General features: G+C 42.8%; 1 long non-coding RNA gene across 1 annotated transcript in view; it reads left to right on the top strand.

The window, feature by feature from the left end:
• The first annotated feature begins 20,146 nt into the window (after positions 1-20,146).
• The window catches only part of LOC112670600 (uncharacterized), a 59,307-nt gene continuing 52,519 nt past the window's right edge, over positions 20,147-26,934 (top strand). The window contains exons 1-2 of the long non-coding RNA XR_003143060.3: positions 20,147-20,244; positions 21,599-21,684. This is a non-coding gene — a long non-coding RNA (uncharacterized LOC112670600). The remainder of the gene's footprint in view (positions 20,245-21,598; positions 21,685-26,934) is intronic.

Genomic DNA, 26,934 nt, shown 5'->3' with positions numbered 1-26,934 from the left:
AAAAGTGGTTCCTAACTTCTATGGGTGTTTATTAGTCTTCTGGGGCAGCTGTACCAGAATGCCACACAGTGGCTGGTTAAACAACAAAAATTTATTCCCTCACAGTTCAGTGGTTAGAAGTCCAAGATCAAGATGTGGGCATGCTGGGTTTCTCCTGAGGCCCCTCTCCTAGATGTGCAGGTGGCTGCCTTCTTGCTGTGTCCTTGCATGGCCTTTTCTTTGTTTGAGTACATTCCTGATGGCTCTTCCTTTTCTTACAAGAACATCATGTTGGATGAAGGCCCCACTTTTAGGACCTCGGTGAACCCTGATGATCTCATTAAAGGCTCTGTGTCCACATGCACATGCACTGGGGGTTGGGGTTTCAACATACAAATTTTGGGTGCATTTAGGTCCACTAGTAGCTGTAGGGCAAAACAACAGCAAGTAGAGGCCAGCTTAATTGTGCTATGCCCAAGGCCTAAGCCTCAGTGTCCTTCCAAGACCAGGAAGGGCACCTAGCAATTTTATATTTGTGACTTTATATTCTTTTTCAAGAGGGCCCCACTAAACCTAGACCCACTCTGTCACGGACTAAATTGTATTCCCCCCAAATTTGTATATATCTGCCAGGGATACAGCTAAGGATATTGGTTTTGAATAAAAAGTGGCAGGAGAGGAGTGTTACCATTTAGTGTGGAAGGTTCTCAGGTTTGAAGCTTTGGGTTTAAAAGACATGGTAAGGTTTTTAGGGGAGGCCTTACTTGCTCCAGTAGAGCAGCAAACCACTTAGGCAGTGTGTTTGTTGGGTGACAATGAGTGTGTCTTACTGTATCAAGTATTTGACCTCTGCCATCTGAGCACATGACCGAAACATGGTTGAGAGGGAACCAATTTTCATTCTTTAATTAGACATGGGGCTCAGAACCTAAGTTCCCTGGAGAGAGGGAACACACCAACATAAGTTTATATTAAGATATAAATGCCTTATGCTAGGTTTTCTAGGAGTTGGTTTTCATAAGGGAAAACGAGATAGCATTTCTTGAGAAGAAGGTATTCAAAAAGAGAATTTGGGGTGCTAATGACAAGCTTCACTCTTAAAAATGTTGCACGTAACACTTTCACTATTGGCAGATGTCATGATACTATATACAGGAAACCCTGAAGATTCCAGAAAAAAACTGCTAGAACTGATAGATAAATCCCATAAAGTTGCAGGGTACAAAATTAATACGTAGAACCAGTTGTACTTCTATAATGAAGTAGCAAAAAGAGAAGTTAAGAAAACACTTTCATTTACAATTTCGCCCCAAATAATAAAATGTCTAGGAATAAACTTAACCAAGGAGGTGAAAGATCTATACTCTGAAAACTATAGAAAAAAGTGTTAAATTGGGCCAGTGCTGGCTGTGGAGGACATGGTTGTTGTGTCCTAGTACAGAGCTTTCTGCATGGAGAATTCATTGTCTTAGAAATGTGTTTCTGCTGCCATTTCTGCTTCCTTCCCTGTCAGATACAGGGGCCTGAACACAATTAGGGACTTATGGGAAGGGGTAGGACCATGCTGTGACAGGCATTGCCTTAGGCCAATGAGAGTGTAGAAACGGATGAACCAGGCAGGGATCCTTAGGGGTAATGATTACTTAAGCATGAGTCTTTAAGTAAGGGTTGAGGAGGAGTTTGGAAAGTTGGTTTGGCAGTGAGCTGAGTGGAAAGCAAAAGTCACACGGGGGAGGGGGAGGTATAAAGAGAAATTAAGAAGAGAAACCCTCATGAAATGACATATTTAAAGACACATTAATTACATACAGAAAAAAGGTAAATCTGACTTTCTTTCCCTCTTGTTAAGTAATGCAGATAATTCACACAGCTATGGAGATCGTTATTCAAAATCACCATGAACCTTCTGGCTCCTGGAAGACAGCCAATGAAAGTCCCAGAGCTGAAAGGGGCCTGTCTTAACTACCAATCTGAGTTACCACTGACACCGAGCAAAACATGTAGGAAAATATTAGCATTTCCTATTCAAACAAATAGGATATAGTCTGGGGACACAGGTTTATCTAATTTGCCTTTGAAAAGATAACATATAAGAAAGCACAGGGTTTAAACAGGAAAATCACTTTGCACAAAGTAACCAGTGATCCAAAGTGGGGTAGTCCTCACCGCCTCTGAGAACAAGCAGAGCATTGTCTCAACCATGAAAAGAAAACACCCTCTGATTTTCTAATTTTGCTCTGAACCAAATTCTGGGTTAGAATCTAAGGATGTATTTTCTTTGTCCTTCTCTTGCCTCCCTTCTTAATTTTCTTAACCTCCTATTTTTAATGGGGCTATCTAAGTGGATGTTGAAACAGTCTGAATGTTCAGAAAGAGTACATTTCCTATGTAAACAAACACAGCCCAGTTTAGAGAGAAAGGAAAGCCGTCTTGTCAACCCGAAAGGACCCAGCACATGGTAATTTTCGTAATTGAAGTATTCCAGGGATTCCAGAGTACAGGAACAATCCATAAAACGGGAACTGGACCACACAAAAACACACCCATGGCTCCAAGCGGGCATGTTTGAAAATAAGCAGACCTTGAGGAGTAGGAAGCAGGGGGCTTGCATCAAATGATCTTTATAAATGCCCCTCTAAAATTAAAACCCTCTCTAAGCTTCTTCCAGGTAAAAATGTTGTCTGGGGGTGGAGGGTGGGGGCTGGTGGTGGTGGTGGTGGTGGTGGTGGTGGTGGTGGCTGGAGGCTGTGAAACCCAAGCGCTGTGGAGAGGAAGACAAATAGACTGCTGAGATCAGGACTGGAGTGACATGACCTTGAGATTTTTTTGTTTTCTTTCTCAAGGTCTTTCACATGCATCATTGGATTACAATCTCAAGTCTGGGATCCCAGTGGAATTGAGTATCCATTGAGAATTTACTGTGCTCTAGGCACGGAACAAGACGCTTCGGGTCCTTCAAAGACAACACCTAATTATCCCCAGAGAAGTCATGGCTGAAAAGATGGGATGGTGAGAGTCCCTAGATCCATTCTAGACATGAGTTTCTCTGGAAGTTTCCTGCCACTGCCAAAGGTGTTTCTTGCCCACCTGTCGAGAAAATTCTTGACTGCCTGATTTCTCCAAATACTAAGTGTTCTTGGAGCAATCAAATGATTTTTTTAAAACAGCAGGCGGGATGATAATGTTTTAAAATAGAGTCTATCTGCCATCTTGTAGCTTCCATTCTCATTCCAGATGAAGTACTGGGGGTGCCAGAGTCCAGATGAGGATTTTGGTATCTCCAAGGATTAGCAGAACATAGGGAGAGAAAGAGGCCCTGTTATCTTTGCACAGGGGCGGCCATTTGACTTCTCAGCGATGGAAGTCAGCATTTCCTTCGGTGTAAGTGGTAGCTTTTGACTGGCTGTCAGGAGAGCCCGAGTTTGTTTAATTTGGAGTAAAGTTTTATGAGTTAATCTCCAGTGAGGGAAAGCGGCAGTAAACACAGAACATATTGGTCATTATTCCTAGTATTTCTACATTCTTTCTCATGCATCAAAGGAGAAAAAAATTTCAAAAGAATGAGGAGGCATAGTGCTCAAACATGTGTGTGTGTGTGTGTGCGCACGCGTGTGCCCGCGTATAATTTTGTTTTGACCAAACCATCTGGTGTACAATATACTCCAGTAGTGTGAAGGCAAACATTTACCAGGAGATTCACATGGTTTCTGCTGTGAATAAACATACTTGCCCAAGACTCTTAAGTTTCTAGAAAGTAGAGATAAACATAGATCTCTCTATGCATATATTAACACAGCTCAGTCCTTTGCAGACCAAACTGTGATTTATTTTGGTGGACCTTATAAACTCAGGTGGGTTAAAATGCCAGAGAGACATACACAATCTGGAAATGATCACTGTCGTGTCTGAGGAAAGCTACCTTTCTCCTCAACTTTAGTAATAGGAGTGAAAAATTCAGGGATCTTGTGATATGATTGTGTGCTGAAAAGTGGATTAAATCTCAATTAAATCACAACATAAATAATACCTTAACGAAGAATGTTAAAAGTGAACTTGAAATGGTCTTAAAAACAAAGGAGGTAATTTGCCTGATTTATTAGGGGAGAGAAAAAAGTAGCTTTGTGTGTGTTCTGTGGATTTCACCTTTAATGGGACAGACTTCTAGGGAAACTGCTGGGATTTGGGGAAGCTAAACCAAGGGCTCCTAGCATGCTGGCTGGATTTTTAAGAGGCTAGAGGGAGGGGGAAATCACCCGCCCATCCCCCAACCATCCAAACAACCAGCCCACTGACCAAACAAGCTGAGTGCCCAGGCCCTGGGAACATGGCCATTGTTTCCAAAGGGGGTCCTGAGTATCAGAAGACCACTCAACGAGGGAGCACTTAAACTTCAAAAGGAAGCGGGGGATTTACTAGGAGGGTTGAGGGGAATGTTCCTGTAACTGGGACCCCCGATGTTCTCATTCTTAGGCCTGCGTGTTGTTGAAAACCCTCCTATAAGATCCAGATATGGCTTTGGCTCTTCTGGTCTGAGTTGTTGCTTGAACATCTTGCACTACCGTTTCTCTGAAAAGTCCAAGGTGTAAGGTGCTTCTTTTGAAAGCCTCTCGGTCCTTCACCAAGAATAGGCCATATTCAGCTTCACTACAGGGTGGTGGTGGGGGTGGGGCGGGTGCTGGAAGGCATGTTTCTGGTTGGTCATGCATATGTCAGTAGGCAAGGGTATCACCTCTTGGGGCCTGTTTTCTTATGTGAAATGAGGGAGTTGTTCCTTAAGGAACTTTCCAGCTCTGAAATCGTATGATTCTCAGTGGGCCAGGAAATCCAGCTTCTGAGCAAACAAAGCATAGAGGGACACAGTGGAATCATTTGCCAAAGGCCATGCAACGACTGTCTCTCTTTTCTGACAACTAGACTCCGACATCCAATAAGGCTGAGGGCGTTGGGAGGGCGATGACCATGCCTATCTTGCTCACGATTGTGTGTCCGTATGCCTGGCACCTAGCCAGCAGTCAAGAGCCATTTGTTGACTTAATAAATGAAAGGATGAATAGAAATCAGGAAGTTCCTAGGAGCAATCTGATTTTGAGGCTGTGGCTTGCTCAGTTCTGCGGCTTGGAACCCCATGCGATCAACCAGCCTGAATTTCATACAGAGGAGGGCAGCTCCCCAGCATGCTGGAAGACAGACGGACAGAGTGACTATTTGGGAGAATCAAATATTTCTGTCGTTAGCACTGACGACAAAATTTGGCTTGGTATTTCACAGACATACACATCAAATGTCATACTTCTGGAGGCAATACAAGGAAAATCGGATGACAGCTCTGACTCTGGATATTGATGAGTCAAGTGGCCAACCTCGAACCATCTAGGTTGTGCAACAGAATCACTTTGATCGGACATGTGGAGGAAGTAGGTTACTTGAGGACTCTTATAAAACATGTCACAAGTCTTTGAAATAGCACACCGTGACCCTGTGCATACTCACCCAGTGACAATTACAGTTTTATGAGACAAAACTTGCTTTTACTCTGTGCAGTGTACCCCGATACTTTATGATAATTCAGTTTTATTTTTATTTCATTATTTAAAAATGCTCAGTGCAGGACGCCTGGTGGCTCAGTGGTTGAGCGTCTGCCTTCAGCTCAGGGCGTGATCTTGGTCCGGGGATCGAGTCCAGCATCAGGCTCCCTGCAGGGAGCCTGCTTCTCCCTCTGCCTATGTCTCTGCCTCTCTCTGTGTGTCTCTCATGCATAAATAAATAAGATCTTTTAAAAAAAGTGAATAAATAAAAATGCTCAGTGCAATGCACTAAACGTTGATTTCATGACAAATCCGCCATCTGCAAACAATGCCGAAGGCTATGTTTGAAGTGGGACAGTTTGGGGCATGTGTGCATCAAGTATTATGTTTCATTTTGATTGAAAAAAAAATAGTTTATTGAGATGTACTTTGTGTGCTGCACAATTCACACATTTAAAGCAGGCAGTTCAGTGGTTTTTAGCATATTCACGGAGAAGGGCAACTGACTCTGCAATTTTAGAGTATCTTCATTGCCTCTGAAAGGAACCCCATATTCTTTTGCCATCACCCCCCATGCCTTCGTTTCCCCGGCTCCCAGCCCAGGCCACCGCTCATCTACCTTTTGTCTCTCTCTTTTTCTTAAATTAATTAATTAATTAATTTATTCATGATAGACAGAGAGAGAGAGAGAGAGAGAGAGAGAGAGGCAGAGACACAGCAGGAGGGAGAAGCAGGCTCCATGCAGGGAGCCCGACGTGGGACTTGATCCCGGGACTCCAGGATCACGCCTTGGGCTGAAGGCGGCGCTAAACCACTGAGCCACCCAGAGATCCCCCTTCTGTCTCTTAGATTTGCCTATTGTGGACATTTCACACGAACGGAGTCAGAGAACACGTGGCCTTTCGTGACCGGCTCCTATCTCTTAGTGTCGTGTTGTCAAGGTTCATTCCTGTCGTCTCTGTGTCAGGACTCCATCGCTTTTTATGGCTGAATAATGTTCCAGCGGATGCGGTTATACCTCGTCGAGTGTGTCCCTTGGAGGCATTTCATTCTCCTTTACACAGGCTGCCCACCGTTGCCGTTCAGGTCTCCCTGGGTTAGCTACTCGGTGGCATCTGAAAAGATGGGGTGCTGGAGCCCCAGCCCCCCAGACTGGTAAGAACACCTCCTGGGCACCCTCCTCAGCTCGCAGTCCTCACTGGCCAGCCTGCCCGTGTCCTCCTGTCCTCCCACGGTGGTCGGGAGGCCTGGCTGGGGATGTGGGCAAGGGCTGCTGCTGCTGGAAATGAGGGCCACCAAGCCCTTGATCCTCCCCTGGGGCTGGGCAGCCGGGACAAGGGTAGGAGCAGTGCATGTGTCCATCCGTGTGTCGGGCCCCAGGAAGAGCTCTCTGGGACACCCTGTCCTGGCCAGCAGGCAGCCCACGGCCCGGAGCCAGCTGGCAGGAAGGAGACCTTCTGCTGCCTGCAAGATTTCTGCTGAAACCCCTTCTGCAGGAGGACGTTTCTCCCAATTGAATTTTATCACCTCTAGTTTTTTTTTTTTTAATATTTATTTATTTATTTATTTATTTATTTATTTACCTCTAGTTCTTTAAACTTGCTTTTTTAAGTTTCACGGTCTCACCAAAATCACAAAGACCAACTACTACGTTGCAATGTGAGCTTCTTTTAGGGTTAGTGTTATCATTTTTAAAAAAATTTTATTTATTTATTCATGAGAGACTCCAAGACAGAGGCAGAGACATAGGCAGAGGGAGAAGCAGGCTCCATGCTAGGAGCCTGTTGGGGGACTCGATCCTGGGACTCCAGGATCCTGCCTTGAGCCAAAGGCAGACGCTCAACCCCTGAGCCACCCAGGTGCCCCACTGTTATCATTTTTTAAAAAAGATTTTATTCACCCATTTGACAGAGAGAGGGGGAGCGAGCACAAGCAGGGGGAGCAGCAGGCCCCCCGCTGAGCAGGGAGCCTGATGTGGGGCTCGATCCCAGGATCCTGGGATCATGAACAGAGCCGAAGGCAGGCGCCCAAACTACTGAGCCACCCAGGTGCCCCTAGTGTTATATTTTGAAAAAAAAACCATCTCCTTTCATGCTTTTAAATGAGAAAATAAGTGATAGGTGTGCAAATCCCCAGGTGGAAGACAGGGGGTGCGCTCTCTGCCCTGCAAGGACCTTAGGATACTGAATAGAGGAATTGATTTAATGTTCAGCAAAAAAGCCACCTTTGGCTGGACCTGAATTCTGGAATCTTCTGGGTGATGGAGGCAGGCTGTGCTGTTGATCGTTGTCTTGCCCTCGTCTGTGACATTTCACGCTGACCTGGCTGTGTCTCCCTGCTCTGTGTCTGAAATGTCCCTGGCATTTTCCCTGGGTGTCTGCTAACCTAGGGTTGTGCAGGAGGGGTTCAGAGAGTAGAAGCTGTGCCCCAGAGCGAGGTGGACAGGAGCTGGCGCCCCTCTGAGGGCACTCTTGGCCTTCCCACACAGCCGCGGGTACTGGGAGCAGAGTGCCGGCGGTGCTGTGCAGAGTCCTTCGGACCATCTGTCTCAGCCTCACCTGGAGGCGCCAGAGGGCAGTCCAGATGGCTGCTGTGTGTGTGTGTGTGTGTGTGTGTGTGTGTGCTGGGAGAGTGGGTGGGGCTAGCTTTCTCAGGCAGCAGGCCCTGGGAATAAGTCACATGGAAGGTTCCCGTGAAGGTGGAAGCTGGCAGCTCTTTTGTTATCAGGGGCGTTTGGGACACAGCACTTAGGGGGTTTATTCAACAGACACTTCCGGAGTGCTTACTATACACCGGGTAGCATTATGGGCATTCAAGATAGGTTGCAGGACAAATTAGACAGCGTTTTTCTATCTTTATGGTTTTCTTGTTTTTTGGTGGGGAGGTGGAAATCAGATGATCATATATGCAGGTATAATATGATTCAGGTAGACACAAGGCTTTTAAAGAAAAATAAAGCAAATAAGGAATGTGGAGGGAGGGTGCTATCACAGACAGAGGTTGGGGGAGAGTTTTTCAAGGAGGTGATGCTTAGCAGGGATCTGAAAGGAGCCAGAGAGTGAGCTGATGAAATTCTAGGGATATTTATTTATTTATTTATTTATTTATTTATTTATTTATTTATTTAAAAGATTTTATTTATTTATTCATGAGAGACAGAAAGAGGGAGCCAGAAACACAGGCAGGGGGAGAAGCAGGCTCCATGCAGGAAGCCCGACGTGGGACTCGATCCCAGGTCTCCAGGATCAGGCCCTGGGCTGAAGGCGGCGCTAAACTGCTGAGCCCCCCGGAGCTGCCCTAGGGATTTATATTCCAGGCTGAGGAGGCGGCAGGTGCAAATGTCCTGAGGATGGCGCTTGCTTGGCATGCTAGAGGAGCAGCAAAATGTACAATGTAGCTGGCATGAGGCAAAATGCAGTGTGGGGAGCAGAGGAGTTGCGGGGCAGCCAAGGACTCCATCACATGGGCCTTGCAGAAGTATGAGCCCTGATGTGAGTCCAGTCCCTGCCTCAGTTTCCTTATTTTATGCCATTTGAGATCATAGGATGTAGAGGGATGTACACTGGATGTAGGAGGTACTTAGGAAGTGCCAGTTATGGTTCTCCCCTCCCAGGATGGCAACAGGAACATTTGTTCCTGCATCGTCATGAGACTTGGTCAGTTCACCAGGAGTGTCATCCTTTAGTTTTGCTTGGATTGGGCATTTAAAAAATTTGGTTTATCTCTACTCTTGAATATCACTAGATCTCCTGGGTATTGACTCTGATCGTGGTGGAGAAAGGAAACGGAAGATGTATGCCATGGGACCCAAGCTTTCCTTGCCTAGCCGGCAGGGACCGCATTTATAGTTGGTCATTGTATGTGGTGCCCAGAGGACGAAGAAACAGGTGGTGTTTCATGAAGCCAGAGAAGAGGCCTGGGTGCCCTACGATCTCTTCAGCTTCTTGCTGTGATTCCAAGACACTGTTGTGAGTGTTCACTTTACCCCTCAGCACCTGTTGGTTTTTTTTTTTTTTTCTGACACTGCATGACAAAGCTCTTCAGAGACCAAGCCATAATAGGAGCATAACGAGAGTGCTACTGGACCGAGTAGTGTAGCTAGGAAGCTAGCGAGAACATTGGTCCACACCTAGGCCACCAGTTATGATATAAAAACATATTTGTTTTGTCAAAGGTCCTGAATCTTCCTGTTGCACCGAACACCAGATGTCATCTGCAGAGTCCTTAGCTCCCAGGCCTTCCCAGAGGGCTTCCTGCCAGCTTCCAAAGGAGTAATATTTAGGTCGATGGTTTCCAAACTGGTATTGGGTGGGAAGGGTAATGTCAAAACTCCAGAAATCGTAAAAATTAAAACCAGGTCAGTAAAGTACTATTTCGTAAGAGCTCATTGTGCACAAAGAACAGTTCACAAACTGGGAATCTTCAAATCCAGAACCGATACGAAGCTCAAAGACACGGTATTACAGGATGGCTTGTACAGTGAAGATGAGGAAGTTGTTTAACTTGACAAGGATTAGTTACTACAACCAGGGTTTTCAGATGGCACGGGGTTGGTGAAAAGTGACCATATTATACCATTTTAGAAAGATGACTTTAAGGTTTTTTTTTTTTTAATTATCAGAGGCGTTTACAAGAAATAACCTAAATTTCTCTTACATTCATGAAGTAAGTAAGGTCGGTTTAGTTTTGCTTATGTGGTTTGAATGGTTTTGTCTGCCTGAGGAATTTTCAAGCCTGGTCTCCATCTTATTTTATTTCGATGGTAGGAATCCCCCAAGAGTGTGCAAGATGACACTCCGCGGGGAGGCTGGAAGAAGATGGTAAGAATTGTAATTTCAGTTTTAAAGATCTCATCCTTTGCCAGTTCCCTCAACTCTACCTCCTGAGTTTTATCCTATACTTCTTGTACTAATTTATTAGTTCAGAGATGGATTTTGGAATCAGATAACCAGGATTCCAATCCTGGCCCTGCCGCTTCCCAACTGTTTTCCTTTGGGCAAATTTCTTACCCTCTTGGTGCTTTAGCTTCCTGATTGGCAAAATGAAAAAATATTACCCACCTGCTTTGGTTGTGAAAATCAGAAGCATGAACGTATATAAAGTTCTTGGATGGGGGCATGGCATACTGTTCTATACTAGCTTGTTTCTATTTTCCTGTTATTACAAGATGACAATTTATTAGTAACTAAAGATGAAAATATTAGGTATTTGTCCTACATTTTATTCAATGGTGGGGTGGACGATTAAAAAAATTGGAGATCACTCCTTGAGATGATGAACACCATTTTTCTAACAACTGTGACATTAACTTTTATAAGGACACCATTTGCTAGTTGGCTATATTTTTATAAAAGTGGAGCAGGCTTTTGTATCAACACTAGAAAGAAAACATTTGAGATATAAAGGACCAAAGCCCCAGAAGAGTACCTGGTTGCTTTCCAATTATAGATCTACTTTCTGAGGCGTCTCTACAGAGAGACGCCTGTCTTGAGAACATAAGGATGTTCTAGTCTTAAGAGCCCTGTAAAGGCACATTGTTCTGGAATAATTGCATACTTTAGCAACAGATCCAAAGAGAGATTAGTTTTGAAAATCAAGAAGACCTTGGAGACCCTTCAACTAGGAATGTTTTTTTGAAGTGTTGGGGGAAGAACAAAGAAAGAAAGTGAGATTCATTTTGATTCAAGATATATTTTCCAGATACTTCCATTTTCTTGGATCTCCAGTTCTCAGTGCTTCCATTCTCAGTGTTTCATGTTGAAACAGCCCTACTTAACCCATTGTTTGCCAGGCTCGTGACAGACACTAGGCATGAACTTAGCTCTCCATTTTTGAGCTGAAAAGAAGAGTTCCCTTAGGAGCTAGGCATCCCTCACGTCCCTTCCTCTCCCTCCCCCTTCTCTTCCTCTCCCCATGGACCTGAACAGCCTTTCCTCCTCCACCAGTTAATCCTTTATGAGTCACTTGCAGATGTGGGGTGGAGACGCTGAGGGTTCTCTCCAAGTGGCCTTCTATGAGCAATAGATGGATTTCTGCCTTGAAGGGAATCCTACAGCATGAGTTTTATAGGACTTAGTGTTGGCTTTGGCTCATGGATCAGTAGCAGCATCTGTTAATAATAAAATGGAGTGTCTGTGCCCTGACTCTGTTTGCAAAGGGCCAACCTGCTACAGCCGTTCAGAGTGGACCAGACCATTAGCCTAGCTGTCCAGTAGAGAGCTACATGCCAATTCTCCGAAAGGAAACTAAGACAAACAAAACCCAAGACAACACCACTTCTTAACAATAGTAATTAAATGCCTTTTATTATGAGAAATTTTGAATATACACAAAAGTAGAGATTAAAGTATAATAAACTGCCTTTGTACCCATCACTGGGGTTCCAAAATTAGCAATTAGTCTTTCATTTACAGCTCCCTGATTCCCCCCATGCCTTGGAATATTTTGAGGCAAATCTCAGACATCTTATCACTTCATCCCCACACATTAAAAAAAAAAAAAAAAAAAAAAGAAGACCGTTTAGGATATTGAACCAGAGAAAACAAAACCAAAACTAACTAAAAGCATCTAGGGTACCTGTGAACTCATGGGAAGCCTCTATAAAAAAATTGGGTGAAGAAACGTGCAAACTGTACTCCCTGTGCCAACTCTAAGGCAGCTACTAGGGACTCATCTGGCCATGAGTCTTCAACTCTTTCACAGCAGCAATGGACTAAGAAGTAAGTTTTATGCTTTCACCATTTGATTGTACTTGACCAAAACACCACGACAAAGAACATATTAATAAAGGAATAAGCTAGAATCTGAGAACCTGGTTGGAGTCTGAGAGGGGACCCTGGCATTCCTATCAACTTAGGGAGTATGTTATTGATTCTCAGATATATCGACCAGGGACTTTTACACTTCTGAGGAAAAATGGCAAAATTGGTATAGGAAAAAATAATAAGGCCCAATTTGATTTCCGAAAAGGAACCCAGAGAAGATTTCAGTGGCCTCTCAGTTGCTTTTCATTGTCATCTTGGTGGGGAGTGTGGTGGATGCCCATTCCCTTCCCTCCCTGAGCATGCCAGATGCATGGGGACAAGCCACTTAGATCATTTTTGAAATGTTGCCTACTCCTGATAGAGATACCATCTAAATGAGGAATGTGAAACGAATAACTTTTTTGTTGTTAGGAACTTGAAGTTCTAGAATGTTATAGCCAGCAGTTCTACACATTTTTTTCCCCTTGGAGATCCTAAACAATTTATTTCTTTTACATATTTTGCTCAAACAATTCTATTCTTCTGTATTACTACCTCCCAATGCATCAAGTTCAACTTCCTTTTTCTTTTCTTTCCTTTGTTTCTGTTCTAATGATTTTCATTTGGTAATCAGTGCCATAGGAAAAGACACAGCTTTGACATTAAAGTGATTTTTCTTCCACCTAAGTAAACCATTAAAGACAATGGAAAGGAGAACAAATGTGCTTTTCAAGAGCTGTTTTTCCCTTCCATTGTATCAGCTCACTGCAGATGGCCTGTGTACAATTCACTTTTGACTGAATCATAATAAATATGAGACAATGTGGTATAAACCACTTTTTATAATACGATGCTCACCAATAAATTCCACTTATAGACTTAAATCAAGTTGGTGCAGATGCAAAAATTATGTAAAGCTGGTGGTACTTGCTCTTGACCTTGTGCAGGTCCTCCTGGATTTGACTCAATGAACTTTTTCTTCCCTAATGATCTAGCAGTTATTCCTATCAAGAGAATACAATGGGGGCGCTACAAGGTGGGGAAGTGAAGCAGTGATTCAGAGACCACCAGGGCCCTTAAGAAGATTAATTTGTATGAGGAACCTGAAAAGTTGGAAAAATCTCAGTGCATTTCTGAATACACATATTCATTTTGAGCTGATTTCTGTTCCTCTTGTGCCCTGTAAAATTTCAAGGAATGTAGTTGAGGTCTGGAGATTTCCACAAAGAGATTAAGTGAGGCTATAAACTGAAGAAATAGTAGTTTTGTGTAACTGTTGGGCATGAAATATTTTCAATACCAAGATGCCCTGATTTTCAGTATGGAAACTGAGTAAACACCCTATAAACATTTAGGGAATACTTCTATTAATGCTCTTAATAATAGGGCATATGAGTTTAAGTCTAAAAAGGACCTGCATCTGTTATCTTTACTTGGAAGAACATATGAGTCTATTTTTGTACTATTTCATTAACTAGTCAGTGAAGCGGCTAAATTTTTTGTAGACAGCTAGGTCCGACGTTGTGTTTTGTTGAGGAGCCAACCGATTTGGGAATCTTAATGAACACTCTTACTTGATACATGCTGGATCTCATTATACTAGCTAAATACTTATAATTTTTCTACTTTTAAAAGAAGTGGGGTCCTCTTGGCCCCACGAAATCCTGAAATGTTCTCTTGCAAAGTGCAGGCCTTCAGCTTTAGAGCAGGAAGACAGACTATTTCCTGGCTCCTTCTTGCAATCTAGATTGGTGCAGGGGGAGGGGGAGGGTGTTTGGGTGGGGGAGCTTATTTACCTTTTTCAGACTGGTGTGACTAGGGGATTTCATGGAGTTTTACCATAAATTTGGGTATTTCTAGCTGAGAATGGCCCCAGGGGGAATGAGAACAGGGCAAGATTGGAGCAGGTATATAGTGGGGTAGGCCTGAGGGACAGCCTCATTTGGGCTACTTAAGCTGTGTGGACTCAGGCAAGGGACTTCCCCTCTTTGAACCTCTGTTCTCCCTTGTGAATTAAGGATAGTATTACTTACCTCCAGGGTAGATGTTCAGACTAAATGATTTCACAAATTGGTATGTAAAATGGAAACAGTTATTTTATTATCATCATGTAGTTATAGAGTGGCCCAGCATCCTTGAGGGATAAATAATAGGCACACAACTTTGAATGACAGGGAGTTTGATGGTTTTAACACCCTTGCTTGCTCCCATCACAAGGCAATCTTAATTACAAAGATATTATATAAGTGTCTCTGTATGCTAAGGAGAAATTTTATTTCTTAAACAATAGTAACTTAACCTATGATAAACCATATAAATATTATTCAGGCTAATGAGACATGGAGGATGTATTTGGGGACAGATTTACTTCCTGACAAAAAACATAAAACATGTTTGGGAGAAAAGCCTTCTGACCATCCCCTTCTTTGTTAATTGCAACAGTTATGTGAAAACATAATGTTAGAGCTCTAGCAGCCATCTTGCAACCATGAAGCAATTAGCAAGAAATGTCAAGATGCTGAAGACGGTTGAGCTGAAGGAAGGAATAAGTATGATTTTTCAATAATGAAATTGAGCTGCTGCAAGAGTTGAATTCACTTACTTCCAGACTTCATATTTGGGCTTTGGCTCAAATATCCCATTAGATAGATTTTCAGTTATTTGCACATGAATCTATTGGCTACCTAAGGCAACATTCAAAGTGGAGTGTGGCAGGGTGAAAATGGAGGAAGCCTTTTCAGTTAGGGAGGATGAATCAGGTAAGGAAGAAAGGTTAGATGAACATTTCAGTTATAAGGACTAGAATATGCAGTGATCCAGAGGCACAGTATTGTATGGAGTGTTTTAGAGGCTATGAGTAGTAGTCTAGCTTTAGTTAAATGCAATGGCTCTCAGCAGGACTAACCCCAGGGAGAATTTGGGAATATCCCAACGTCCAGGAGGTGACTCTAGCATTTAGTGGTTGGGTTGCTAACTATCCGGTAGTGTGAGGGTTGTGAAATGAATACAAGCATCAAGCAGGAAACCTGGGTGGAAATTAGATCTTGATTGTCTACCTTGTTGATATAGCATATCCCATAGAGACAAGAAAGCTTCTTTTCTTCAAATATTGAGAGGGAAGAGGTGATTTCATTTCTTAGAGTGAGAGACTATAACCATGCGTAAAGAGTAAGAGGTGGGGGCCTCCTGACAGCCACTCTTCCGAATATCATTAGAATTGTCTTCTTAAACACTTTGAGTGTTTAAGGCCAAGGCCCTCATTCAGAAATTTGTCATTCTTATCATTAAAAGACAACAACCTAGGAACAAGGAATTAAAAATCCCTGTGAATTAAAGGCTGTTCTTATGCTTAGAACAGATCCACTCTCTGTGTAGTAGATGAATTCTAATAGGAAACCCCAGGCTAAACCCTGTAGGTAACATAGCTCATTCCTTTAGAATTTTAAGGACTAAAGAGTGGGCATATTTATAAATGTAAAATATAATATTTTTTTTACATTTACAAAATATGGAAAAAAGTTGAAATATTTGTTTATTTTTATGATTACAAAATAATATGTGCACCTGGTAAAACAACACAGTCAATAAAGTGAAAGTTCTTTACAATTTCCTTCCTTCCAGATAAACACTATTAATAGGTTGATGAGGGACACCTGGGTGGCTCAGCGGCTGAGCATCTTTCTTTGGCCCAGGGTGTGATCCTGGGGTCCTGAGATCGAGTCCCACACTGGGCTCCCTGCATGGAGCCTGCTTCTCCCTCTGCCTGTGTCTTTTCTTCTCCTTCTCCTCCTCCTCCTCCCCCTCCTCCTCCTCCCCCTCCTCCTCCTCCCCCTCCTCCTCCTCCCCCTCCTCCTCCTCCCCCTCCTCCTCCTCCCCCTCCTCCTCCTCCCCCTCCTCCTCCTCCTCCTTCTTCTTCTTCTTCTTCTTCTTCTTCTTCTTCTTCTTCTTCTTCTTCTTCTTCTTCTTCTTCTTCTTCTCTTTCTCTCTCTCTCTGTCTGTCTTTCATGAATAAATAAATACAATCTTAAAAAAATAGGTTGATGAATGAAAACGTTTCTATTGATAAAGCAACACATTTATTTCCATGCATAAATGGATAAGACCTATTCTTACATCTTCTGGAATTGTACTATATAAGGGAAGCCATCTCTTATAAGCACAGTGGAAGATTTATCCCCCAGAGGAGGCCAAGAGGAGGACTTTTGCTTCTTTTATTTCTTCTAGATCTGAAGGGTAAGGTTGATGTGCTGCTGATATGCACCAGTCCAGCTGCAATCTGATCAGATTTGGCAAGCATCTGTTAAATTGGTTGATGCCTGTGCACAATACTTAAATATCTTAAATATTGCCCCTCTTGCTATGGACTGAATTGTTTCTTCTCTCCCCATTTATATGTTGAAGACCTGACTCTCTAGAGTGGCTCTATTTAGAGACCAGGTCTTTATAGAAGTAATTCAGGTTAAATGAAGTCATGGGGGTGGAGTCCTGATCTAATAAAATTAGTGTCCTTATAAGAAGAGAAACCAGAGATTTCTCTTTCTGTCTCTCTCTTTCCATCATGCAAAGACATAGCTGGAAGGTGGCTGCCTGCAACCCATGGAAAGAGCTCTCACCAAACACTGATCCTTGGCACCTTGATCTTGAACTTCTACCTTCCAGAGCTGTGAGAATCGAAGTTCTGTTATTTAAGCCACCTGGTCTGTGGTATTTTGTTATGGCAGCCCTGGCTGACTAAAAATCCTCCTAACAAATATTGATTCTCCTTGGAAATTCCATCAGTGCATTTAGTTATCTTTAGGGTATAATAGCTTGAAAGAAGATTGTGAGTGAATGTGTGTGTGTGTGTGTGTTGTGTGTTTGGTGGCCATTGGCAGTTTATCTGCCCATAAGCAATAACATAAAAGCAGATTTCACATTCAAATTTCAATAGCATCAACTTTCTAGGTTCTGCGTATCCAAGGGGCCACCTCTGCCTCCTCTGAATAGCCTTGGGTAGAAAGAAATCCCGCTCAGCAACATTTTTACCAGCCAAGGGATAAGCCAAGGCCACAGTTCAGACATCTTTCTTTTTTTTCCCCTCATCCTCAAGATCTTAAAGCTTGGGTAGGAAAAAAAAAAAGAAAATCTTCCCCATGGATAGTGTATCTCACTGTCTCTTTTGTCTGGAGAAAAACCAAACAATCATTTTGGACAGTGTATTCTGGAATGGGCCATGGAAACAGAAGGGGAGAGACAGAAAAACAATTTGCTTCAGGCCATAGTTGTTGCAGAGATTTGTATTTGTGCTTATTTTTTTTTTAATTAAAAGTAATTGGTTCTAGTTGTCCATGGGGGATATTTTTCTTCTTACGTTTAGAAACAGGTGAATGTATTTTCTGATATACATTGACATAACAGGACATAAATGAGCTAGGTAATGTTGAGACTTGTGGTTTGTTTGGTTTTTCAATTCAAATTTACTTAAAATCTTGTTGCTTGACAAAATATTCTCAGAAAAAGATTGCTTAACTTTCTTGAGAAAAGTTGGACCTTCTCGTGTTTATCTGAAGATACCTTTATTTTGCAACTGATTGTATTTCTTTCTTGATATCGTTCTTCAATATTTCTTATAAAAAGTTTATTGGTTTTTTATTTATTTCATTTCAAATAGCCATTGAGAGGTTTCTTATGTAGATATGAAATTTCTTTGGTTAGATTGAAATTTATTTTAGTATATGATACAAAGCTACTTTTTACTCATTACTGGAAAAATCTAAAGAGTAGCTTACTATATCAACACCCCCTGAAGGGTGGGAAAGACCCAAGCCTCAGTTATTTAATAGAAATTCCAATTTTCTCCTTGCCAATGTTCATACCCATTGAGATTTGTCCAGAATGTCCTCAAGATGCCTGTGCACCTTGCTCCCCAAAATGACCACATCATGTTTAGAATAGAACGAACTTTTCTTTGCCATGTATGGCAGTTGCAGTTAGAATTTTCTAGCATGAGGAGAAGGGAAAAACTAGGTTGTTCATGCCCCTTTCCTGAGCCATGGGACAATTTAAGGTCGAAGCTGAATTATATTTCATGGTCATGGTGGCTTCACCATGATGACTGGTTGTCCATGTCTCCCTTCACAAAGCAAAGCCAGGAAGATCATCAATGGGAAGAACCTTCATGTCCCTATTATTAAATGGCCTATTCCCATGTCGCAGTTGGAGAGAATATATTTCATATATTCTCTTTCTGAATGCAGCAAATTGCGATTGAAAACTTCTGTCATTTATAGGCCTTTTATCCTCTTGGAGAAAACAAAGCCACAGAATCTCAATGCTGTGAGCCTGTGACTTCAGACCATGGTGAGTTTTTTGGGAAAGTGCCAAAAAAGCTTGTTTCTGGAGGAGAAACATCAGCATTTTTCTTGTGGAACTTTAATTGGAAATAGGATGGTAGTTCAGCCTAGACAAGAGATCAAAATGAAACGAGCTGTGTTTTCATCCTTGTCCCTTAATGGACCATAATCCTGGTCATAAAAACCCACCACTTAAACTTTGGCAGTCTTGCTTTCCCAGGAAGCTTTATTACTAAGTATTAGCTCGACTCAAGACATAGCTTCTCCAAGCCAGGTTTGAGCCAAGGCCATGGGGGAAGAGAATGTGTTTGTGGGCAAGTCAGGGCTCCCCTAAGGTCCTGCAATAGCTGTGCAGTGGTCCTCCGAGGCCTGATGACATTTTTCTGGGTGGAAAGAATATGCCCATTCCTTACAAACTATATCTTGGGCCAAGGACACAAAAGGAAGCGTAGAGAATTCTGAGCCTCAGGTTTTCCTGAGAGTGGCAAACCGATACACAACTGTAAAACACTTCAAGCACATTTCCTCCCCCCTTCAAGTGAACCCAGCATGCTCTGGATTGTGCAAAAGGGTAAGGACGTGCAGGGCACCTAGGGATGGTGTTCCCAATCAGCTCTTGCTCGTTTATGCCTAGTGCTTGGTCTGTTTATCTTTATGCCAATCCGTCAACTCTGGGTGCTCTGGACCTTGGTGCTTGGCCCTGGATGTTTCCTGGTCAGATTGATCTTTTCCATTCATCCTGCCAATTAGGTCTTTTAGTATGTACGCAGTTGCATGCTGAGCAAGCATCCCAGGTTCTTGCCATACCCCTCGGCTTCCCCCGATAGTAATGAGGAAAGGAATTTATTCCAGCCAAATTTCACCTGCGACTGTTTTAGGTAGCCTTAATGTCAAAAGTGGACCCACTCCAGGGGGCTACCTAGACTGGGGATGAGCCATACTTCTAGAATTCCAATAAAAGATCATTCATATCCAAATTAGGAATTTCTCTTTTCTGCTCCCTCCTGCAGCTTAAAAAAAAAACAACAAAAAACAAACAAACAAACAAACAAAAACAATGGAGATGAAGTGTTTTCACTTAAGATGACTAAGTCTTATTTTTCCAAATATATTATTAAAACATTTAGATTTCTGTTGCCCACCCTTCTCACCCTAAAGCACTTTTCAGATCCCCCAGAGGAACACTGACTGCTTTGCTGCACTGCGCCCACTCCACAGCAATGGGGTGAAAAGCCAGCACAGCCCTTCCTGGCTAGCTTTCAGAGGATGAAATGAAAATCATTTCTGTGCCTGAAATGAGAGGGGGGATATTGTGTAGGCAGGAGGCAATTATCCAGGTTGGACTTGGGCCAGGCCAGTAAGGTTCAGTTGCTCCTCTTGCAAAAATTACCATCTGGTCTTTAATGACCCAGAGTGGTCAGGCTGGCATTAATTTACACCTCATCTCAGGAAGGCACCTCTGAGAATGAGAATGCCTGGTAAGGTAATACTGTTCCTTGGCTCCAAAGGAAGGGGTTGGTGTTAAGTGGGAACTGTTTGTTCACAAGACAGTGTGTTCTAGAATGAGGGCAAGAGTTCACGAAGAGGCCACCCTTTGAAACAGAAAGCAGTAAGAGCCAACACAAAAGGGACGAGCCCCGACACTACGGACCCATCCCTGAAGAGGTGCTAGGTCCATTTGTATCATTTACCTGTTCATTTGGCAAAGGTTTATGGGAAGATTACCAAGTGTCAAGCACTGAGCACCACGCTGGCAAGCATGGTGGCACCGTGACATACAGTGATGAACAGGCAGTGGTCTCTGCACACAGTCCAGTGGGGATGTAGATATGAACACATGTTTTCATAGAGGTCTGTTCAAGGTGCTATCACAGTACAAGAGAGGCAAGGAAGGACATTTCCTGGGTTTGGGGGTGAGTGTAGCATGAATCAATGTAAGGAGTTTTCAAAATCCATTGAAGGTGACCTAAGTATTGAAAGATATGCTTTAATACAATATTTTTTAAAAAGTTACAATAGTAGTTTACATTCATTTGAGCCTTACTATGTATCAATTGCTCTTCTAAGCACTCTATATTATGAATAAACTAGATTAATCCTTCCAACAACCCTGCGAAGGAGAGGCTATAATTATTTCCATTTTCCAGTTGAGGGAAATAAAGCATGGGGAGATGAAGCCAGTTGGCAAGGGCTATTGAGACTAAGTGGCAGGGTCTCAATTTGTACTCAGAACAAGACAAAATTACGTAAAACAACATGACAAAGAAATCAGTATAAACCAAAAGATTACCTTGTAAAATGATGAAATTTGGTTATTAATGATGAAATATATTTTGTTAATATTAAATATATTCATAAGGAGACCAAACCTGGTGATTCTTTCCTTTTGAACAATGCAATATTCCTTAACACGCATTATGAAGAGAAGATGAAGCTTTTAACTACAACTTTGAAAAAGTCTTGTTTCAACAGCTGTTGAAGATCATTTTGCTCAATACAAGTATCTGTAAACTCTACAAATAGTTGCAAGAAACTAGTTTTAATGAATTAGTAAATTTGGAAAATTCAGTGAATTTGAAAAATTCAGATAATTGGGCTCTTTGGCTATTGATTTTGAGCAAATTAGTTTTTGACGAACTGATTCTCTGTTACTGACTTACAGCAAATTGTCCCTCCTGAGAGAACTTAAGGTGAGGGCCTTCTCTTGTCCCTGTAGTCTATGGGCTGCAAAAGACATCAAAGAGATCTACCAATGTGACATGATAAAGAAGAGGTGAGGTGGGTTCTGGACAAGAGAATTCAAGGGCTGCAGCTCTTCAGGACTTGAGAAGATTCAGTATTCAAACCCAGCGTAACCCCAAATTCCATGTCTTTTCTATGATGCTCTTTTGCCTCACAAAAACATCGAGAGCATCAAGATCCCAGTGAAATATTTGCAGACCAAGCTCTGAAATCTCAGTAGGGCTCCTTCCTGGGATAGCCTTGTAGAACTATACTTACTATGCTCTATCTCTTACAGATTTCATGCAGAGAGCCTGGAAGCAAATGTGAAGGAAATTAAAAAACAAAACAAAGCAAAGTAACTAACGTACCCACAGTCCCCAGGTGAGTAATAGATAATGCTAGAAGATACACTGCCAACTCTCCTGAGAGCCTGCTTGACGGGTCCAGACACGGGCTATGAGACCTCCTGCAGCCCCCTCCAGTCTTGTGCATCTGACAGCTGATGGATTTTGAGGGATGTTTACCGTTGGTTGGATCAATGACTTAGCTGTACCATCTCGAAGGGCTGCCAGGGATGTGGCCTCCCTGAAATGTTGCCATAAGATCCTTCCTTCTTTGCATTTCTGTACCCATCCTCTTTAGAGTTTCCTAAAGAGATTCTTTGGAATAGGTTCTTCCAGTTTTTCAGCACATCATTCCAGTGAGCCCAAGCTGTGCCCAGCATTACTACACCACATCAAATAGGTGTTGATGCCATGTTGGCACAAATTTGGTGCTGCTCTGCACACACTGCACGTGTCTGGCTTGTACACATAACAACACTGAGCTTTCATTAGGGTATGAGGCAAGTCCTAGCACTTCTTTTCCTGCCAGAGTGCCCTGATGGTAATAAATTCGAGGCACTAACATCACCCTGGTTAGCATCTCTTGAAGGCAAGCCCTCCTTCCAAGGATGTTGTAATGTGTGGCCCTTTCTCTTGGGCATTTCTGCATTTTATATCTATTACATGTGCCCTGTGGTGGAGCTCTCCTTTTTTTCCCCATAAAGCTTTTAATAAAGTATGACATTCTTAAAGAGTATTTTCATCAAAATCCTCTTTGGTGGCTATCTAATGATTTTTTTAAAGCATAAAAATAGGCTGTTAATACTGGAGGCATTCTTTAAACAGACCTACCCTTTGCCAGGGTCCCTGGAGGATTCGTATTTCAAATGGCAGTACTGTACAGGGGGAAGCTTTCATGGCTGGAAGAACCATTCTGCTTTATAGTTCTGAAAATTTGTTTTTGAAACAGGTTTTCATGGATTTACAATACTGCATCAGCCTGGCGACCAGAACCTTCTGTAGTTTTGCAAGATTTTGCTCACTTCCCTTCTCCCAATATCACCTTCATCATGCATCACAAATAGCTCCAGGGGGTCCCCATTTCCGCTGTCGTGGCAAAATATGGTACAAATTAAACTGCCCTGGTGGTATACGGAGAACTGCCAACATTTTCTTTTTTGGTGCTTTTATCTTCAAAAGAGCAGAACTGGCCCTAACCATGTGTATTATATTTACCTCTCACACATACATGGACAAGAAGAGTTAACCAGAACTAAGCCATCTGACATTTCTCACCACAAATTTGGTAATATACACAGTACAAATGCTGTAGCAGCTCATAGGTCTGTTTTGCTTTGCAAGCCACCTTGATGTGCAAAGTTCTATTTTCAAGCTAACGCTTTGTTTTCATTTGTCAATGCAATTTTGGCCTTACAATAATACAAAATTGAAGTGTTTTCGTAGTGCTCCAAATAGAACTATCAGGAAAAAAATTGCAACTGTTAAGGATTATCATGGGCCTTCAGTTCCAAGATAGTAATTAAATTGATGTTACCAACTTGTTTTTCATCTCAGGGTCATTTGGTTTTAGTTGTTTTGTCCTACATTTATTATTTGGAAATAGAAAATAGAAATGGTTTGTGTATGCACTATGACATCTTTTGGAAAGAGATATGTTTTTTTATGATTTGTTTATTTATTCGAGAGAGAGAGAGAGAGAGAGTGAGCACACAACCAGGGGGAGTGGCAGGCAGAGGTAGAGGGAGGCAGAGGGAGAGGGAGAAGCAGGCTCCCTGCCGAGCAGGGAGCCCAATGCAAGGCTTGATCCTACGACCCTGGGATCATGACCTGGGCTGAAGGCAGATGCTTATCCGACTGAGCACCCAGGCACCCTGGAAATAGATCTTTCTATTGGTGATGTGGGAAACTGCGATGAGTTGGTTCCCATTGCAAATGAATAAGTGAATGAATATGAAAACGTTTAATGTGCCTCTGAACTTGAGGAAACATACTGAGGGTTTGGGAAGATAGGGAGGTGAGTAGAAGCACCCTACAAGACAAGGGATATCTCTGGGCAAATGGTGTGGAAATGATTTCATCTCCAGAATTCCTACAATGATAGAGGCGTAACTGAGAAAGAATTGGTTGTGTGGATGGCAGGGTGAAGGGAAATAACCTGGGAAGAAAAATAATAACCTGAAAGGAAATAAAATAACATTTATGCATTAGATTGTTGGAATTATTTATGAATTGTTGGGTTTATTACTAAACCAAGAATGAGGAATGCTCTTGTGCATAGTAATAGATACGAAGTATGGTTCCTTCACAAAGTCAGCTGTGTCTAAGTCATGGCCTTCCTCTAAGAAGTTTGTTCTAGAAAATCAAGAGGAGGAATTCCTTCTACTTATTATCGAGGAGTGATGTTGGGGAAAAGAGCACAGCATTTGTCATGTGCCTTGAACATCAAGTGCTATGGCCCTGCTGCCAGGCGGAGAGAGGGTCTCTGGGGACATAATTTCCAAAGAGAATCTTCTCTCACATCACATGCCATCTCTGACCACAGTAACACGTCTTTAGCTTTTACATATTCTCAAAAGAGTGCTCCTTTTTCACAGTAGAAACCATTTTTGCTGCATTTGGAAATGGGCTTTATGAATTAATGAGTCCCCGTTCTGTATTTCCCGGCCGACCTGGATATGCTCTTTACACAGCACACTCTCCTTTTAAGTCAGAAGAGGGAGTAATAGACTTTAAAAAAAAAAAAAAAAAAGGAAACCAGAACTTTTATTTTAGTTTCCTAGTGGCAGAGCTTTTAAAAGTTACGTACATTTTCAAATAAAAAACAATAGGAGAGAGCAGATGGTTCAGAACCGCTGTGTATGCACTCCGTGGCTTTAACAGTCACTGCCGTTTCACCAAGCTTGTCCCACTGTCTTTATAAAGTACAAGTGTCTGGTGACATTTGTGCAATTAGACGCATTCCTGTGAAGAAGCATATTGATTGAGCTGCTGTAAAGATATTGGGAATCTTCTCTTAAAAATCATTTAAGGAGGGCGGCCTGGGTGACTCAGTGGTTTGGCACTGCCTTCGGCCCAGGGCGTGATCCTGGAGACCCGGGATTGAGTCCCACATCGGGCTCCCTGCATGGGGCCTGCTTCTCCCTCTGCCTGTGTCTCTGCCTCTCTCTCTCTCTCTCTCTCTCTCTCTCTGTGTCTCTCATGAATAAATAAAATCTTTAAAAAAAATCGTTTAGGGAAACCCATTTGTTAAAGTGAATAATCATCCCCTTACTTTGTATTGTAAGCAGAGTGTGCGTCTTCTCTCTTCCCTTCTTCCCTTCCTCTTTGCCTTTTTGATTCAATAGGGACAACTTTTTGCCATATGCTGGGCCAGGAGGTTGTCCTTCTCCACAGGATCGTGTCCTCTGATAACTCTAATGAGACAGTGAAGGGTGTAATCAAGAGGTTTGTGGTGGCGTTGTTATTTAATAACTACATGTTCGGTTCCTGTTTTATGGCCAGTCTTGAATGAAGAAACCTTGAAACTACTTGCTTGCAGAATTCACACCTGGATCCCATCGTTGCTCATTCTGCTCAAGGCATGATGTAAGTCAGGATTTAACCCCCTAGGAGTTTAGGTCAAAATGATCCCTCTTAGGGAGTGAATGCCTCAGGTTCTTGCAGGAGTCTTGGGGAAGACAGCCTGTTTCACGGAAGTGGCCCTCTCCTCTGGATAGAGTTCGGTAACTAGGAATGCACTGTGGTAAACTCTGCTGGAGACCCTCCCAGCATCCCCCTTCCCTCTGTCTCACTGAGAGAAACCTAACTCTACTTGGGGAGGTGATGTACCCAGCTGCAAAGTGTCCCTACCTCCCCAGTGAGATGATTAGTAAAATTTGCTGGAGATTGGAAGGAAAGATTTTGCTTTTCTGCTGCAGGCTGGTGTCACTTTCTTCCATTCCCCTTTCTGTCTAGAACAGGAGCCTGGGGGTAGACTGCCATCTGGGGACCATGGTAAGAAGCATGAGGATGAGGTGAGCAAGTTGGGGACCTGGCTCACGTTGAGGAATTCCTGCACTTGCCCAGATCAGTCACTTCAGGACTTCTTATTATGTTTGGGAAATAATTATCATTTTTAAAAAAGATTTTATTTATTTATTAGAGACACAGAGAGAGAGAGAGAGGCAGAGACACAGGCAGAGGGAGAAGCAGGCTCCATGCAGGGAGCCTGACGTGGGACTCGATCCTGGGACTCCAGGATCATGCCTTGAGCTGAAGAGGGTGCTAAACCGCTAAGCCACCAGGTGGCTAATTATCATTTGCCCTAATTATCATTTGATTAAGTTGGTAGAGTCAGGTTTCTGTTGCATGTGTAGAAATGCAATTTCAAACGGACACCCGCACATAGGAAATATGACCATGACTTCTGGTAGCGTCTCTTGAGTTAGAGAAACCTTCTCAGAGAAACCTGAGACAGGCACTCAGCCTTCCAAGCAGTGAATATCCTTCTTGAAAATAATCCATATTTTCTATGGAGGACATGCTGGAAATGTTCTTTAAAAAAAAAGGAATAAAACCCCTCTTATTCCCAATCTGTACTGACAAAGTGAAGTAGAGAACTGAGGAAATTGCCTGGAGAGCACTGACTTCTCGGGTTCATCACAGGAACTACTCATGAGGTCAAGTCACAGATGATTTTTAGGCACTTTATGGGATCATTTTTTTCCTTGGCGGGTGTAGATCTGCTTTCACTGTCTAGGAGTACTGCATAAATAATCCAAGAGAGTTAGATTTGTGTCGCTCTGTATTTTAAAATGCTTTTGTTGTTTAGCTGGGACGGTGCCACGTGAGGGTGGTTTACTCTGAGGCAAGTAAGCAGGGCATAGGATACTATCGTGGTGCCTTCAAATACTCAGAGAGTACTGTGCATAGGAGGGGCATTAAAGATTGGTCTTTTTGAGAAGTGACAGATTACCTAACACAGTAATCCACGCTATCGGACAAATTGGTTTGAAAAGGAAGACAGCTGGCTTTGGTCCAACACCAATAATACCATTAACAGCAGTGGCGGAATGATGCCAGGAGGGCAGGGGGAGGCCTGCGTGGCAGACGTGGATCTGGGCCAGCCGAGGCGAATAGGCCCAAAGACCTTTTCCCCCCCTTGTCTTTCTGTTTACACTTGGCATTTGGCGGCCACAGAAGGGCTGTTAACATCGGCTGTTGTCTAAATCTAAACAGGCGAAGAACAGAACCGATCTCGAAGACAGAGAATCGTCCAGCAATTCATCCTGAACACAGGACTCCAGCA

Source organism: Canis lupus, chromosome 14 (assembly GCF_003254725.2).
Source record: "Canis lupus dingo isolate Sandy chromosome 14, ASM325472v2, whole genome shotgun sequence".
Lineage (NCBI taxonomy): Eukaryota > Metazoa > Chordata > Mammalia > Carnivora > Canidae > Canis > Canis lupus.
The sequence above is the reverse complement of the archived record's forward strand: the minus strand, read 5'-3'. Positions and strand labels throughout refer to the sequence as shown.